The sequence below is a fragment of the Hibiscus syriacus genome, unplaced genomic scaffold (assembly GCF_006381635.1).
Source record: "Hibiscus syriacus cultivar Baekdansim isolate YM2019G1 unplaced genomic scaffold, ASM638163v2 tig00110258_pilon, whole genome shotgun sequence".
In the NCBI taxonomy this organism is placed as follows: domain Eukaryota; kingdom Viridiplantae; phylum Streptophyta; class Magnoliopsida; order Malvales; family Malvaceae; genus Hibiscus; species Hibiscus syriacus.
In genome coordinates this window covers 393,769-406,615 of record NW_024062649.1, presented here as the reverse complement: position 1 = coordinate 406,615, position 12,847 = coordinate 393,769, and the positions used below count along the sequence as shown (strand labels likewise).

General features: G+C 33.2%; 1 protein-coding gene and 1 pseudogene across 6 annotated transcripts in view; both read left to right on the top strand.

Annotated features, from left to right (window-relative positions):
- LOC120115099 (receptor like protein 21-like) overlaps positions 1-12,847 on the top strand; it is a 74,278-nt gene that overhangs the window by 42,693 nt on the left and 18,738 nt on the right. The window lies entirely within an intron of this gene.
- LOC120115110 lies at positions 1,358-1,919 on the top strand (annotated as a pseudogene).

Here is a 12,847-nt window from a genome sequence, read left to right as displayed (position 1 = left end):
ATTTAGTTTTTGTTTCATTTTAGTACTCACTGTTAAAAACTTAATGTGTTAAGTACCTAAACTATAAAATTTAATCATTTTAGTACCTGAACTTTCAAAAAGTTTTTCAAAACTCAACGTTAAATTTTGAATAGTGATACTAAAATGAAACAAAAAAATTAAATTTTAGGTATTTGTTTTTGAAAAAAATTAAAAATTTAAGTACTAAAATATACCAGAACTGATAGTTTAGATCCTAAATACGTAATTTACCCAAACCTTTATTATATATGTGGATATTGACCCAGACTTCCTTTAGTTTCTTCAAATTTGTGTGAAGTGTTGACCTATTTTAAGTCAATATACTACTATTTGTTTATATTACATTGTTACAGTGCCAATAGACATTAAAATATGATTTTATTAATATTTTAGTTAATAGATAAATGTCCAGCTTAGACAGCTGTCATTTTTTTAAATAAAAAAGGTGAGTTCGGAACATATGAATAATTAAGGAGCCATTTGAAACTTTAAATAGCCAGACGACTTAAAAAAGAAACATCCTATAGTCAAGATATTATTTTGTAAACTTTAATAGTACTTAAAATAGTAGGATGAGTAAAAATAAATGACTGAGATTAACAGTAGGAAATGTGAAAATATTTAATTAAAAAAAACAAGGAGTCAATCTCATATATTTATTTTCACTCATCCAATGATCCTAAATTTGTGTAAAACTTAAGAGTTTTACATTGTGTAAGTAGATCATAACCCATAGAGAAAGATAATCATAAATTTGATTAAAACTCTTTAAGTTTTAAAATTAAAAAATTCAAATTATATATATTTTTAAAAAGAGAAGACAAATTTTGAAATAAACTCAAAACTTTGAAAACTATCATTTCAATACCTAAACTCATATCAGCAGTTCCGTTAGCTAATAGACGAAAACTAAGACGACGTATGAGTAGGAGGATGGCAGAGACTATATCGATGGCGGTGATCATAGCTGGAAAGGGCGACAACACAGATTAAGGTTAACATTTGGGATTTTGGGGTTGTTTTATAATATAAGAAAAGTTAATGTTTTTAAAATATATATAAATATATATATATCATAATATTTTTAATATTTAAAAAAAAAAAATTTAAAACTACCAGATTGTGCCACATGTCACTTAATGGGAGAAATTAACGACGTTGACGGCCTAAGCACCTAAATGAATAACGTTTATAATGTTAAGCACCTGGATGAGTCAAAAAATAGATTAGACACCTATTTAAAAAAATGTTATAGTTTGACCACTTATTTTGGTATAGCCTTGAGATTAAAAAAATATATATTTTTTCATTAATTTTATAATTGATAGACAATGACTAAATTTCCAAACAAAGTGGAGTAGCATAAATATAAGGAAGCTTGTCCTGTTTCAATGTCTTTTCCTTGTACATCTTCTCTCCAACTACCCTAAAATGTATTTACTTTCAGTCCCCCACATGAGAGACCTCTAAAACAGGACAACAGATCTCAAAGCTAGCTCCTAAAAAATCCCCCAAAAATGGCCATTCTCAAACTGATCTTGACAACTCTCTCTTTCTTCCTTCTTTGCCTCCATACTTGTGTTACTGTGTCAGTTTTAGAGCTCCAAAATGCACTGGAAACCAGTGAGGTTGATGCCATGGTGAAAAGCGTTTGCACCAACAAGGTCGAAGATTGTCTAGGAGATGAAGAAATGGAGTCTGAGAGCCAAAGGAGGCTGCTTTTGATGCAGAGAAGGTACATCAGTTATGAGACACTGAGGAGGGACATGGTCCCTTGTGAAGCCTGGTGCTTCTTACTACGATTGTCATGCTGGTCAAGCTAATCATTATAGTAGGGGATGTGAGATTATTACAAGATGTGCTAGAGGGATCAAAGGTGTTCGAACTTAGAACCTAAACTTGAGCTGTCTTTGATTATCTTTTTTGGGTTATTGTTATACATTTTAGAGATACTTAACTTGAATTTTCTATATATGAAATGCATCTTTAACTTTGGTTTTCAGTACATTTGAGGCCTGCTTGTTAGATTGGGGGGACGAACTGAGTATTTAGTGGCAAAATCTGGTTTTAAAGTATGTTATATGTTTGAATCAACTGTTCTGTTTAGCTATTGAAGTACTTTTTGTGTGGGGAACAGAAGGAAAAGGTTAATTTACAATTAAGTCTGCACTGTCCTTCAACTTGAAGGTAAATCCATGGCATCTCTCAAGCCTATCCTATGCTATATACTTTGTTAATAGTCTCACATGGTTTAGTCTAACATTATTTCTTTCTTATCATGTGTTATTTATAAGGCCTGCCTGTTAAACCCTATGCCCCAAGCAACCTATATTGCCATGACTTCTCATTTTCTTGGAAGTACTTGCATTTGACATCCGTGTCCGACATATATTAGAACTTGAATATCGAGATGTGATCCTCTTGAAAAGACAAACTAACTATACCATATGCAACACTCACCCGAGTTGGAGTAACATAGGTGTAATGCCAGGTTTTATTAGCTGTGATCATCAAATGCAGCTAGTTGCATTAAGGGCTCATATAGGATGGTTTGTGATTTCATTTCTCTCTCACTTTTCTTTCATTTGACTGAAGTTGATCTTGTTTTCCCTTTGGGAGTTCTCTTTCATTTTTATTGAATTTAAAGTCATTGAATTGATCCTTGCCTACCATATGAACATGGTAATAATTGTTTGTAGATCATATGGTTGCATTGATTGTTATTATTGTTTTTGTCCTACATTGTAAAGGCTGATTTTTTCATAGCCAAACTGGTTTTGAGATGCTTAAATCCAAATATCTGAAGTGCCGTCACCACCTGGATATCTTATCTCATGAGCCAGGCAAGCTCCAGCAGGTTCAGCTCCAAAATCGACCAAAAAGAAAACCTTTCTTGGCCTCGACATCGATTCACAACATGTGGGAACCTTTCTCTACGAGTTCCGGATAGAATTGTCCATCCGATGTGTGAATAGTGCGTTCCTCACGTATAATCGCTTCCCATCTAAGCTCAACTGGGTCATCTGTGATTCCCTCAGACGATTCCCCTGTTGATCTATTGCCATTGATATGAATGCTTGAACTTAGAACAGAACTGGATTTGTGGAACATCAGAATGCCATGTTTTACCACCTTCTGTCACAACTATAAGGCTTCTCTTTTGAACTAATCCTCCAACCTATACTTGACCAGCCAAGGCCAGATTTTTACGGTCGTCGATGTTATATTGTTGGACATCTCGTGAGAATCGTGGAGAGAGATTTGCAAAGGAAATTCTGCAAGATGGATAGTAGAATTCAAGGAAAAAGAAACATTTACAGAATAACAATGATTTTGAAGATACGGGTTTGTTTAGGGACGGATGCAAAATTTCATTTTTAGGAAAAGAAGAACTTATCGAATTTTAAAGATCGAAAATAGATTTTAATAAAAAATACATTACAAAATTTGAAATATAAAATAATTTTAAATTTCCAAAGACGACTGCCCCACTCACATGTTCCCTCGGTCCATCCCTGAGTTTGTTCAAGGTGTTGTTGGAAGAATAATTTTTTGAACGTTTACTTTCAGTAAACTTTTAGATTAAACTACACAGTTAATATCTAAACTATCGATTTTGATCCGTTTTAGTACCTAAATTTTAATTTATTCAAAAACCATACCTAATATTTAGTTTCGTTTCATTTTAGTACCCCACTGTTAAAAACTTAATGTGTTTAGTACCTAAACTATCAATTTTGATCATTTTAGTACCTAAACTTTCCAAAAGTTTTTCAAAACTCAACGTTAAATTTTGAACAGTGATACTAAAATGAAACAAAAAAACTAAATTTTAGGTATGGTTTTGAAAAAATTGAAAGCTTAGGTACTAAACAGACCAAAACTGATAGTTTTGATTCTAAATATGTAATTTACCCAAACCTTCATTATATATGTGGATATTGACCAAGACTTCCTTTAGTTTCTTCAAATTTGTGTGAAGTGTTGACCCAAAAGCATTTTATGTGAATATACTATTGAATTTCTTTTCGTAATTTATTTAATTTTTTTTACCTTTACTAAAGAGTAATATTCCATTATTTTCCTCAATCATGCATTGTTGTTGCCTTCTTTCTAGCTTTTGCTTTCATGTAAGTGCTTTGAAATTGCAACAAATAAATGTGAACAAAGACCATGATTGCTTTCATACTGTTTTGACATGAATATGCAAATATATTTAAAATTTAGATAAGGTATAAATAGATCTCAATTATAGGTTACTTTATTGAGTCATATAACTATTAAAAATAAATGAATCCTCAACTATAGAATGCCGCTTTGTTGAGTCATCCGACTATTAAAAGTTATAAAATAGTCACTCGACTATTCGTATGTTACAAACTTGTCATTTTTTATTAAAAATTTGATGATCATCTGAGTTGGACATTAAAATGTTGACTGAGTTATGATAAAATCTGATCCTATAACCATTTGAGTTGTATTTTATGGTTTGATTATACGTTTATATTATACTGTTACGGTGTCAATAGATATTATTAAAATATGATTTTATCAATATCTTAGTCAATAGATAAATGTCCAGCTCAAACAACTGCCATTTTTTAACAAAAAAGGCGAGTTCGGAACATATGAATAATTAAGTAGTCATTTGAAACTTTTAATAGTCAGACGACATAACAAATAAACATCCTATAATCAAGAGACTATTTTGTAAACTTTAATAGTGCTTAAAATTTTTGTTCCTGCCACATATTTTCTAATATATATAACTCTTCTATGATTGTAGGAGAGTAAAAATAAATGAATGAGATTAACAGTCAGAAATGTAAAATTATTTAATAAAAAAACAAGGAGAAAGAGTATATATATAACTCTTTTAGGATCGTAGGAGAGTAAAAATAAATGAATGAAATTAATAGTTGGAAATGTGAAAATATTTAATGAAAAGAGAGAGAGAGAGAGATAGAGTATAGCATGGCTGATTTTTCGAAATAATGCAGTTGAAAAAAAATTATTTGTTCGAATAGGGCACTCTCGAAATTATTTCTTCAAATAGGGTGAATGCTACAGTACACCCCAAATACGTATTACAGTCCATGCGAATCTAATATAAATTTGGGGGAGACGCATGGACTACAATGCGTCTCCCATGTTTTTTCACTTTTTTCATTACTATGTAAATGTACAAAGAGTAAATTACACAATTAATCATTCAACTTTATTCTCTCTCCAAATTCACTCACTGTACTTTTAATTTTTTCAATTTAATCACTCAACTTTTATTTTACTCCTATTTTGATCACTCTACAATGACATGGATTGTTTTACTCCTATTTTGATCACTCATCGACGATTTTTCAAGTTGTTATATGGAAGCCAATTTGATCCATCAGCTCTAGCACTGAATTTGTGTACTAAAGAAACCAACATCGTGCTCACATAATTTCTAATTGAAATTGAGTTTAGGTGGGAGTTATGAACCCCATTAATTTAGGGTATAATAAAAATAAATTATCCAATTTCAATTAGAAATTATGTAAGACGTTGAATGTAAGTCTTCCTCCAATTTAAAGAGAAGAAATGTCTCTCAGTCCTCTAAAACAGCACACATCGTCTCACAAACGTAGCTGAAGCACATAAATACTGTCAAGTCTTTTAAATGTCCTTCCACCTTTTTTTAATCCAAATTGTGGAATAATAGGGAAGGAGTTGAGAGGAAAGGTGGCTTGGAAAATAAAAAAGACGTAAAGAAAAAAAAAAAGGTGAAAAAACACTTCACTAAGTCTTCGTCAACTATATTGACATAAAGATAGACTTGAAGCATACGTTACAAAATTGAAATTATTTCTTTTAAGACCATAATCTTTAACTATTTAATCATTTCAACCCTGAAATTTTTATTTTGTTCTTCTCATCTCACAAATTTTTATTTTATTTAATCTAATTTAACTAAAAAAGACGGAATATTTCGTTAAAACAATGTCAATTATTTTATCTATCCTAAAATATCGACGTTGGATGATGTGAAACCCAAGGATGAGATCAACAGTAGGAAATAAGAAGATATTCACTGGAAAAATGAATTAATCTCAGCCTTTGGTTTTTTTTCTCATCCAACAATCCTAAAATGATGTAAAACTAAGAGTTTCACACTAAGTGTAAGTGGATACTAACTCATATAGTTATATTAAGGAACACTAAAAAACTAATTTCAATCGATTTTAATTTCAAATTTAATCGAGATCTGGTATAATTATTATATGTCATGATATTTCTAAAATGTGCATAGTATAAATTATCTTTTGACCACAGAATATATGGAAGAAAAATAGTGCAGTCATGATCTTTGTTCACCTTTATTTGCAATTTCTAGGCACTCACATGAAACAAGAAGAAAACAAAAATAAAAAGTGGAAGTCCGACAACCATGTATGATTGATGAAAATAATGGAGTTTTACTCTTTTTGAAGGAAAATGCCTGAAGACCGACTAAAAGAAAAGAGAGACTAAAATTATATATTTTTAATTAAAAACTAAAATAAATCAAATATTTAAATTATAACTCATGATTATTTAGAATTTTAATGTTATTTTCATTGTTATATTGACTTAACATAAAAAAAAACTTGCATGACACTATTAAAAAAGTCACGATAGAAAACTGGAAATTCTAATAAATTCAGAAACACAATTAAAATTTTGTTCATAATCTAAAAACTGAAAATTTATATTTCTTTATTCATAATTTTATATGAATCATGCTAGTCTACTTCTGTTGATTTCTATCATTTTTCATACCTCTTGTTACAAAGATTAATAGAATTACTGATGTGACATTTTTTTATTTTTTTCAAATATGATATGTAATTACCATATAGTGACACATTAATATCACGAATCCATAAAAATTTATGATTTCTCCGTAATAGTAAAATAAAAAAGTATTTGCAAGCTTACAACATTTCTTAATCAAACCCATAGGTTAAACACCCTCAAAATTCTGAAGTGAAATATAAGGTCTCAAGTTATAGTTTCCTAAAGAGTTTTGAAAAGTATTTTGTAACTTTTTTGTTTTTGTTTTTTTGTTGGTTGTATGAAAATGATTATATTTTGAAATTGATTCAGGGAAGGTCCAGATGCCATGATATCGGATGCCTCTCGAACATATGAATACCTCTAATGCATGTTCATCTATTATAGTGACTTCATTTTGATGTTCTTGCTCCTCTTTCCCAACCAGCAACTTCATATACTTTCCATAGGAGATTAAGTCTCCCCAATTCTGGATTCCATGCTACTCATTCTTTCCTTTTGTTGTTGTTGTTGTTGTTTTTTATGCATTTCCTGCATCTGTCCTTGCATGGCAGTAAGATTTGTGTTATCCATTATTGATTGTACCTTCTTTGGCCTTTTCAACTTGCTAAAATGGATGCTAAAACCTTCTTAGGTATCACAATCTATTTGTGAATTGTTGAAGAATTTGACAGGAATTTTTGAGACTGAAGAAAAATCAAAATTTTCATTAGGCTTTGCATAAGATTTTTGCCTCCAATTTAAGGCACTAAGACCTTGAATGCAAGTCTTCCTCCAATTTGAAGAGAAGAAATGTCTCAGTCCTCTAACTTGAGGCAATGGGGCAATGATTTCTCATTAAAGGCGGTTTAAACTCAAAGAACTATGAAGTAAACACGCCAAAAGACCTTGATTTTGCAAACAAGAAAGTGAAAAAGAAACCCTGAAACTAAAACAACACACATCGTCTCACAAACGTAGCTGAAGCACATAAATACTGGTTTACAAGTACAGAAACTCATGATCAAATTGAACAATAAACAATGCAAGTTATCTTCCAACAACACCTTGAACCCAGAAAAACAAGCTCCTTCTAGCCAAATCTTTCCAACAGCAAGCAACGGTTCATCTTTCCCCACCTTCAGTTCCAACCACCACATATGAATAATTGGCAGGGAAAAGAATAAGCATAATTTCAAGACTACAAAATCAATGAGAAACAAATGGAATTTTTCATTCAGTGGATGTTTTTTTCCTGGGATTCTACGAACCCACCTTGTAACAATCCTTTGCAAATCTCTTTCCACGATTCTCACCAACCACCATGGCCTTCCGGTGATGAACACAATGTAGGCTGTGCTTATTCCTACCACGATTCTCGCCAACCGTCTTCCTTCGACTTCGGTGTAGGCGGTTCCGGTCCGAGGCCATTGTCGCATTGCTTTGTTAAGGGGAAGCCACATAACCTCAAGTTTCCAATGTAGGAATCATTCTCAAATGTGTTGAATTGTCTTCCATTGGGGATGAGTCTCACGAGATTGTTGTGCGACAAGTTTAACACTTCAAGAAATGTCAGGTTTTTCATCTGGGATGGAATCTCACCGCTGAGCTTGCTTGATGAAAGATCCATCGATTGAAGTGCTACTATGTTCCCCAACGACGGTGAAATATGACGATGAAGCCGTAGTGGGACAAGTTAAGCACTTGAATTGCACAAAGCTCTCCAATTGAGTCGGGGATTATTCCACTGAATAAATTGTTTGAAAAATCAATGAAGCTGAAAAAGAGTAACACTCTTATTTTCTTTAGCTCCATCTCTGATCTTTTTGACGTTACATTAAGCAGAACATCTCTAGTGAGTCCAACGTGGTACACTAGGTGTTCTTCAAGTGAAGAACTTATGTTTGTTGCATACTTGAGAGCATCCAGATTTTGGAAGAAAGTTGAAGGTAAAGGGCCCGTAAATTCATTGCTAGATAGATCGACAATCTTTAATGATGGAAAGGATGGTCTAACATCTGAAACGTTCAAGGGACCATGAAACCCATTGGATCGCAAGATCAAAACTTGCAGGTCTGGAAGAATACCCAACCAGTAGTGAAAGGTATCACTTAACTTGTTATTTGAAACATTTAAAATTCTCAAGTCAGTACATTTGATCAAGGATCGCGGTAATGGCCCTTCCAATTGGTTGCCGTCAAGGGAAAGAACATGCAAACCGTTGCCATGAACGCAAAAGTCTGGGATTTTACCGCTCAAGTTATTGCTTTGTAGACTCGATTAGATAACTTATTTGTTTAAGTACTCAAATTTATCATTTTAAAAACTCAACAACCATTACCTATAGTTGAAGGATCATTTTGTAACTTAATAATTAGAGGACTCGATAAAATAATTTCTTATAGTCGAGGGACTTTTTATATATTTTACCCAAAAGTCCAATTGAATGCGTGTAAAATACTTAAAAACTTGAATTTCCACGAACTAAGACTTTATGCAACATTTTAACGATCAAATTTCAACCACATGTCAAATTCAATGTCCCCATAATGTCTGACAAAAATTAGAAAATATTACAACGATTTAAGTACGAGTCTTGTGTATAAAATCAAATAAAAATGAAGACTTTGTTTTTATTTTCCACAAAACCAACACTTTCAACACGATAACTATAAAGTAAAATCTCATTTCATAATTAAATTTCACAGAATTTTTATTTAATTGAAAAAAAGATAATTATTTTACTTTAAAGATATAAGATATTTTGTTTTTCTTGTCAACAAAATTAAAATTTTGGGTGAAATATACGAATAGTCTCCCGACTATAGAATACTATTTATTGAGTCTCGCGACTATTAAAAGTTACAAAATGGTCACTCGATTATTCATTGTGTTCTAAACTCATCCCATTTTCGTTAAAAATTGAAAATGGTTTGAGCTGAACGTTAACCTGGTAATTGGGATATGATAGTCATTTGAGATTTTGAGATCGGATTATATCATATATCAATCAACAAGTTAACGTCCAAACTCAAATTGTCATCATTTTTTGACGGAAAAATGACGAGTTTGGAGCACAATGAATAGTCAGGAGACCATTTTGTAACTTTTAATAGTCAGAAGACTTAAAAAAGTAACGTCTTATAGTCCAGGGACCATTTTATAACTTTTAATAGTCGGATGACACAATAAAACAACACTCTATAGCCTGTGACCATTTATATACTTTAAAGATTTCTACACGTTAATAAAAGATTTCTACACTCTATAGCCCTAGTAGAGTCCTTGTGTATGCAGAAAATCAATGTTGGGAAACTCACCCATCAAAGCCAAGGGTGCGACACGGATCGGTCTGGATTAGTCAAGACGAAGCTTTGAAACCGGAAGGACAACAAAAATAAAATTATATAAGTTCGTCTCCTAACATAAAATCTTGCATCCGCTCTTGAGCAAACACTGACGGAACCAATATATATTAAGTCCAAAAGTTTCAAAACTTTCTTTTTTACTCATATATATATATATATATATTGTAACAACCCGGAAAAATTTAGAATAATATTAAATTGAAATTGGAGGTTAATTGTGAAAATTGGTAAATTTTTTGGGACTAAATTGAAATATTTTAAAACTTGGAGCTTGTTTTAGAGTTAAAGGAAATTCAGGGACCAAGCCCTAAATTTATCCTAAAAGTGTCGGCAGCTTTGGTGATTTAAGCGTGTTTCTGGTTTCAAATCAGAAACCACAAATGTTAAATTGCTTAAGTTTTTCTCCTCCCGTACCCTTACTTCCAAGCCCGATTCCGACGCCGTTCGACGTCCAATCGTAAAATTAAAACCACCGTTGTGTTCATCATCAAGCGAGGAACAAACCCTTCAAATTAATTGAAGTGAAACGCTGCCAAACGTCGGGAATTTTCAGTCAAAGCATCGTCGTTTTTTTTAGCTCTATCGCCGGGAAAAACTTAAATTCACCGCCGATCGTTGTTCCGTTTACGACACCTCCTGCATCATCGTGTTCCTTGTGTCGTTGCGAGTCCGCCGGTGTCAACCTTGTTCGCCGTCGACGGCGGCGCGTGAGGAGGTGGAGCAGTCAAAGATTCGGCCGAGTTGAAATACGAGCTCTCCGCCGTTCAAAAATTTGAACCGATCGTTGTAAGTATCTCGAAATCGCTCAAAATAATTTTTAGAAATTTTTTCGGGATTTTTAGGGCCCCGGAGGACGCCTCACGCGCCACACGCGCCGCCGCAGGGCGAGTGGCTGCTGGAAACCGGTTTAACCGGTTTTCAACCGGTTCTGACCGGTTTGACCGGTTTCAACCGGTTCGAACCGGTTTGACCGGTCTGAATCGGTTTGACCGGTCTGAGCCGGTTTGACCGGTCTGACCCGATCCGACCGTTGACCCGACCCGACCCGACCGTTGACCGTTGACCGTTGACTTTCTTTGACCAAAACTTAAAATGGCTTTGACCGAGCATTAAACGACCGTTAATCTTTTCCGAGTATACCTATCCTGATAGTTTTCGACGTGCCAAATCCATTTCCGCAGTCCGTTTCGCCAAATTCAAGCCCGAAGGTCTCCAAATCGATGGTCAAAGTGGTTGACTTTGACTTTGACCAAGAATCTGAATTTTCAAAAAGTCATACTTTATGTTTTTCGACGTCCTGATTCCGATTCCGCAATCCGTTTGGCCAAATTCAGACTCGAAATACCCCAAAATGATAGTCAAACCCGAAAAATGCTTATATACTTAAGAATTCTAGCTTTGAACAATTAAGTAAGATTTAGGGCTGATTAATTATTATTGTTTGAAGGTACAAGAGACTCTCCGGATCGTTCGATAGCTCGACCCAACTCTTCTAGATCAGTTAAACCACGTATACCAGTATTCACTCGTAAGACTCGTAAATTTTATGATTTTAGAGATTTATTTATGTTACCCATTAGTAATATAGTGATATTATAAATTAGGTTCGAAAACTGTAGCAGAGCGTGGTGAAACCAGCAATCAGTAGATCCACGATTTGAACATATTATCGAGGTGTGTTCCCTATTTATTACTGAACTGTTTTATTTGTTTTAATATGTGGTACACTGAATTCTTTGGTTTTCGTATTGTTGATGCACCGATTTAATGTGATGATTTATGGATTATGACTGTTATCTGATAATTGTTTTGAAATGGTATATGATTATCATGTTTATGGATTTATGGAATTTATAACACGGTGCAATTGAATTTTTGGAATACGAATTTATAAAGTACAGCTCTGATCAAGCTGGAAAATTTTACAGACCTAATGTGACTCTTAGGTAGGCTCTGCGGCCCTGAGATTATTCTCGGGTAGGCCCTGCGGCCCTAAGATGTGTTCTTAGGTAGGCCCCACGGCCCCGAAATCTATCTTGGGTAGGCTCTCAGGCCCTAAGATGTTCCCTTAGGGTAACGTTTTTTTTAAAGAGATTTACTGCAGTATAATTTTATGAGACTTATTGGACTATGATTTGTTTAGTGTACCTATAGTGATTTTATGGTAATATTGGGACACACTGAACCTAGCTCACTTTTCGAAAATATTTTTCCCCTTTCAGATACTGTTGGTTAGATACCCTTGATTGAGCACTTGGAGGATCAACATATCTCTTGAAGTATATTTGATTGTAATGTTTTTACCTTGCAAGTTGACTTTATTTTGTTGACATGGACCTTATTTTAAAGTATGATATTTTAATATGATGACACTTTTGCTATTACTATTCGGTTTATCGTGATTTAATTTTTAAGATATGTTTTAAATTAATTTATTACCTATTGGTATTATATTTACAAGTTGGGTTTTGATAGTATGATTTATTATAATTTCATGTCATTTATAATGTGATTTTACATTGATTTAATAACGGTTTCGGAAAAATGTCTTAAAGAATCATAATGTGAGCCACTAGACTTAGTCGAAACGTATAGGCCGGGTCTAGGGGGTTACATATATATATATGTTTGAGAGAGAGAGAAAATGAAACCTCTTTTAGAAATAT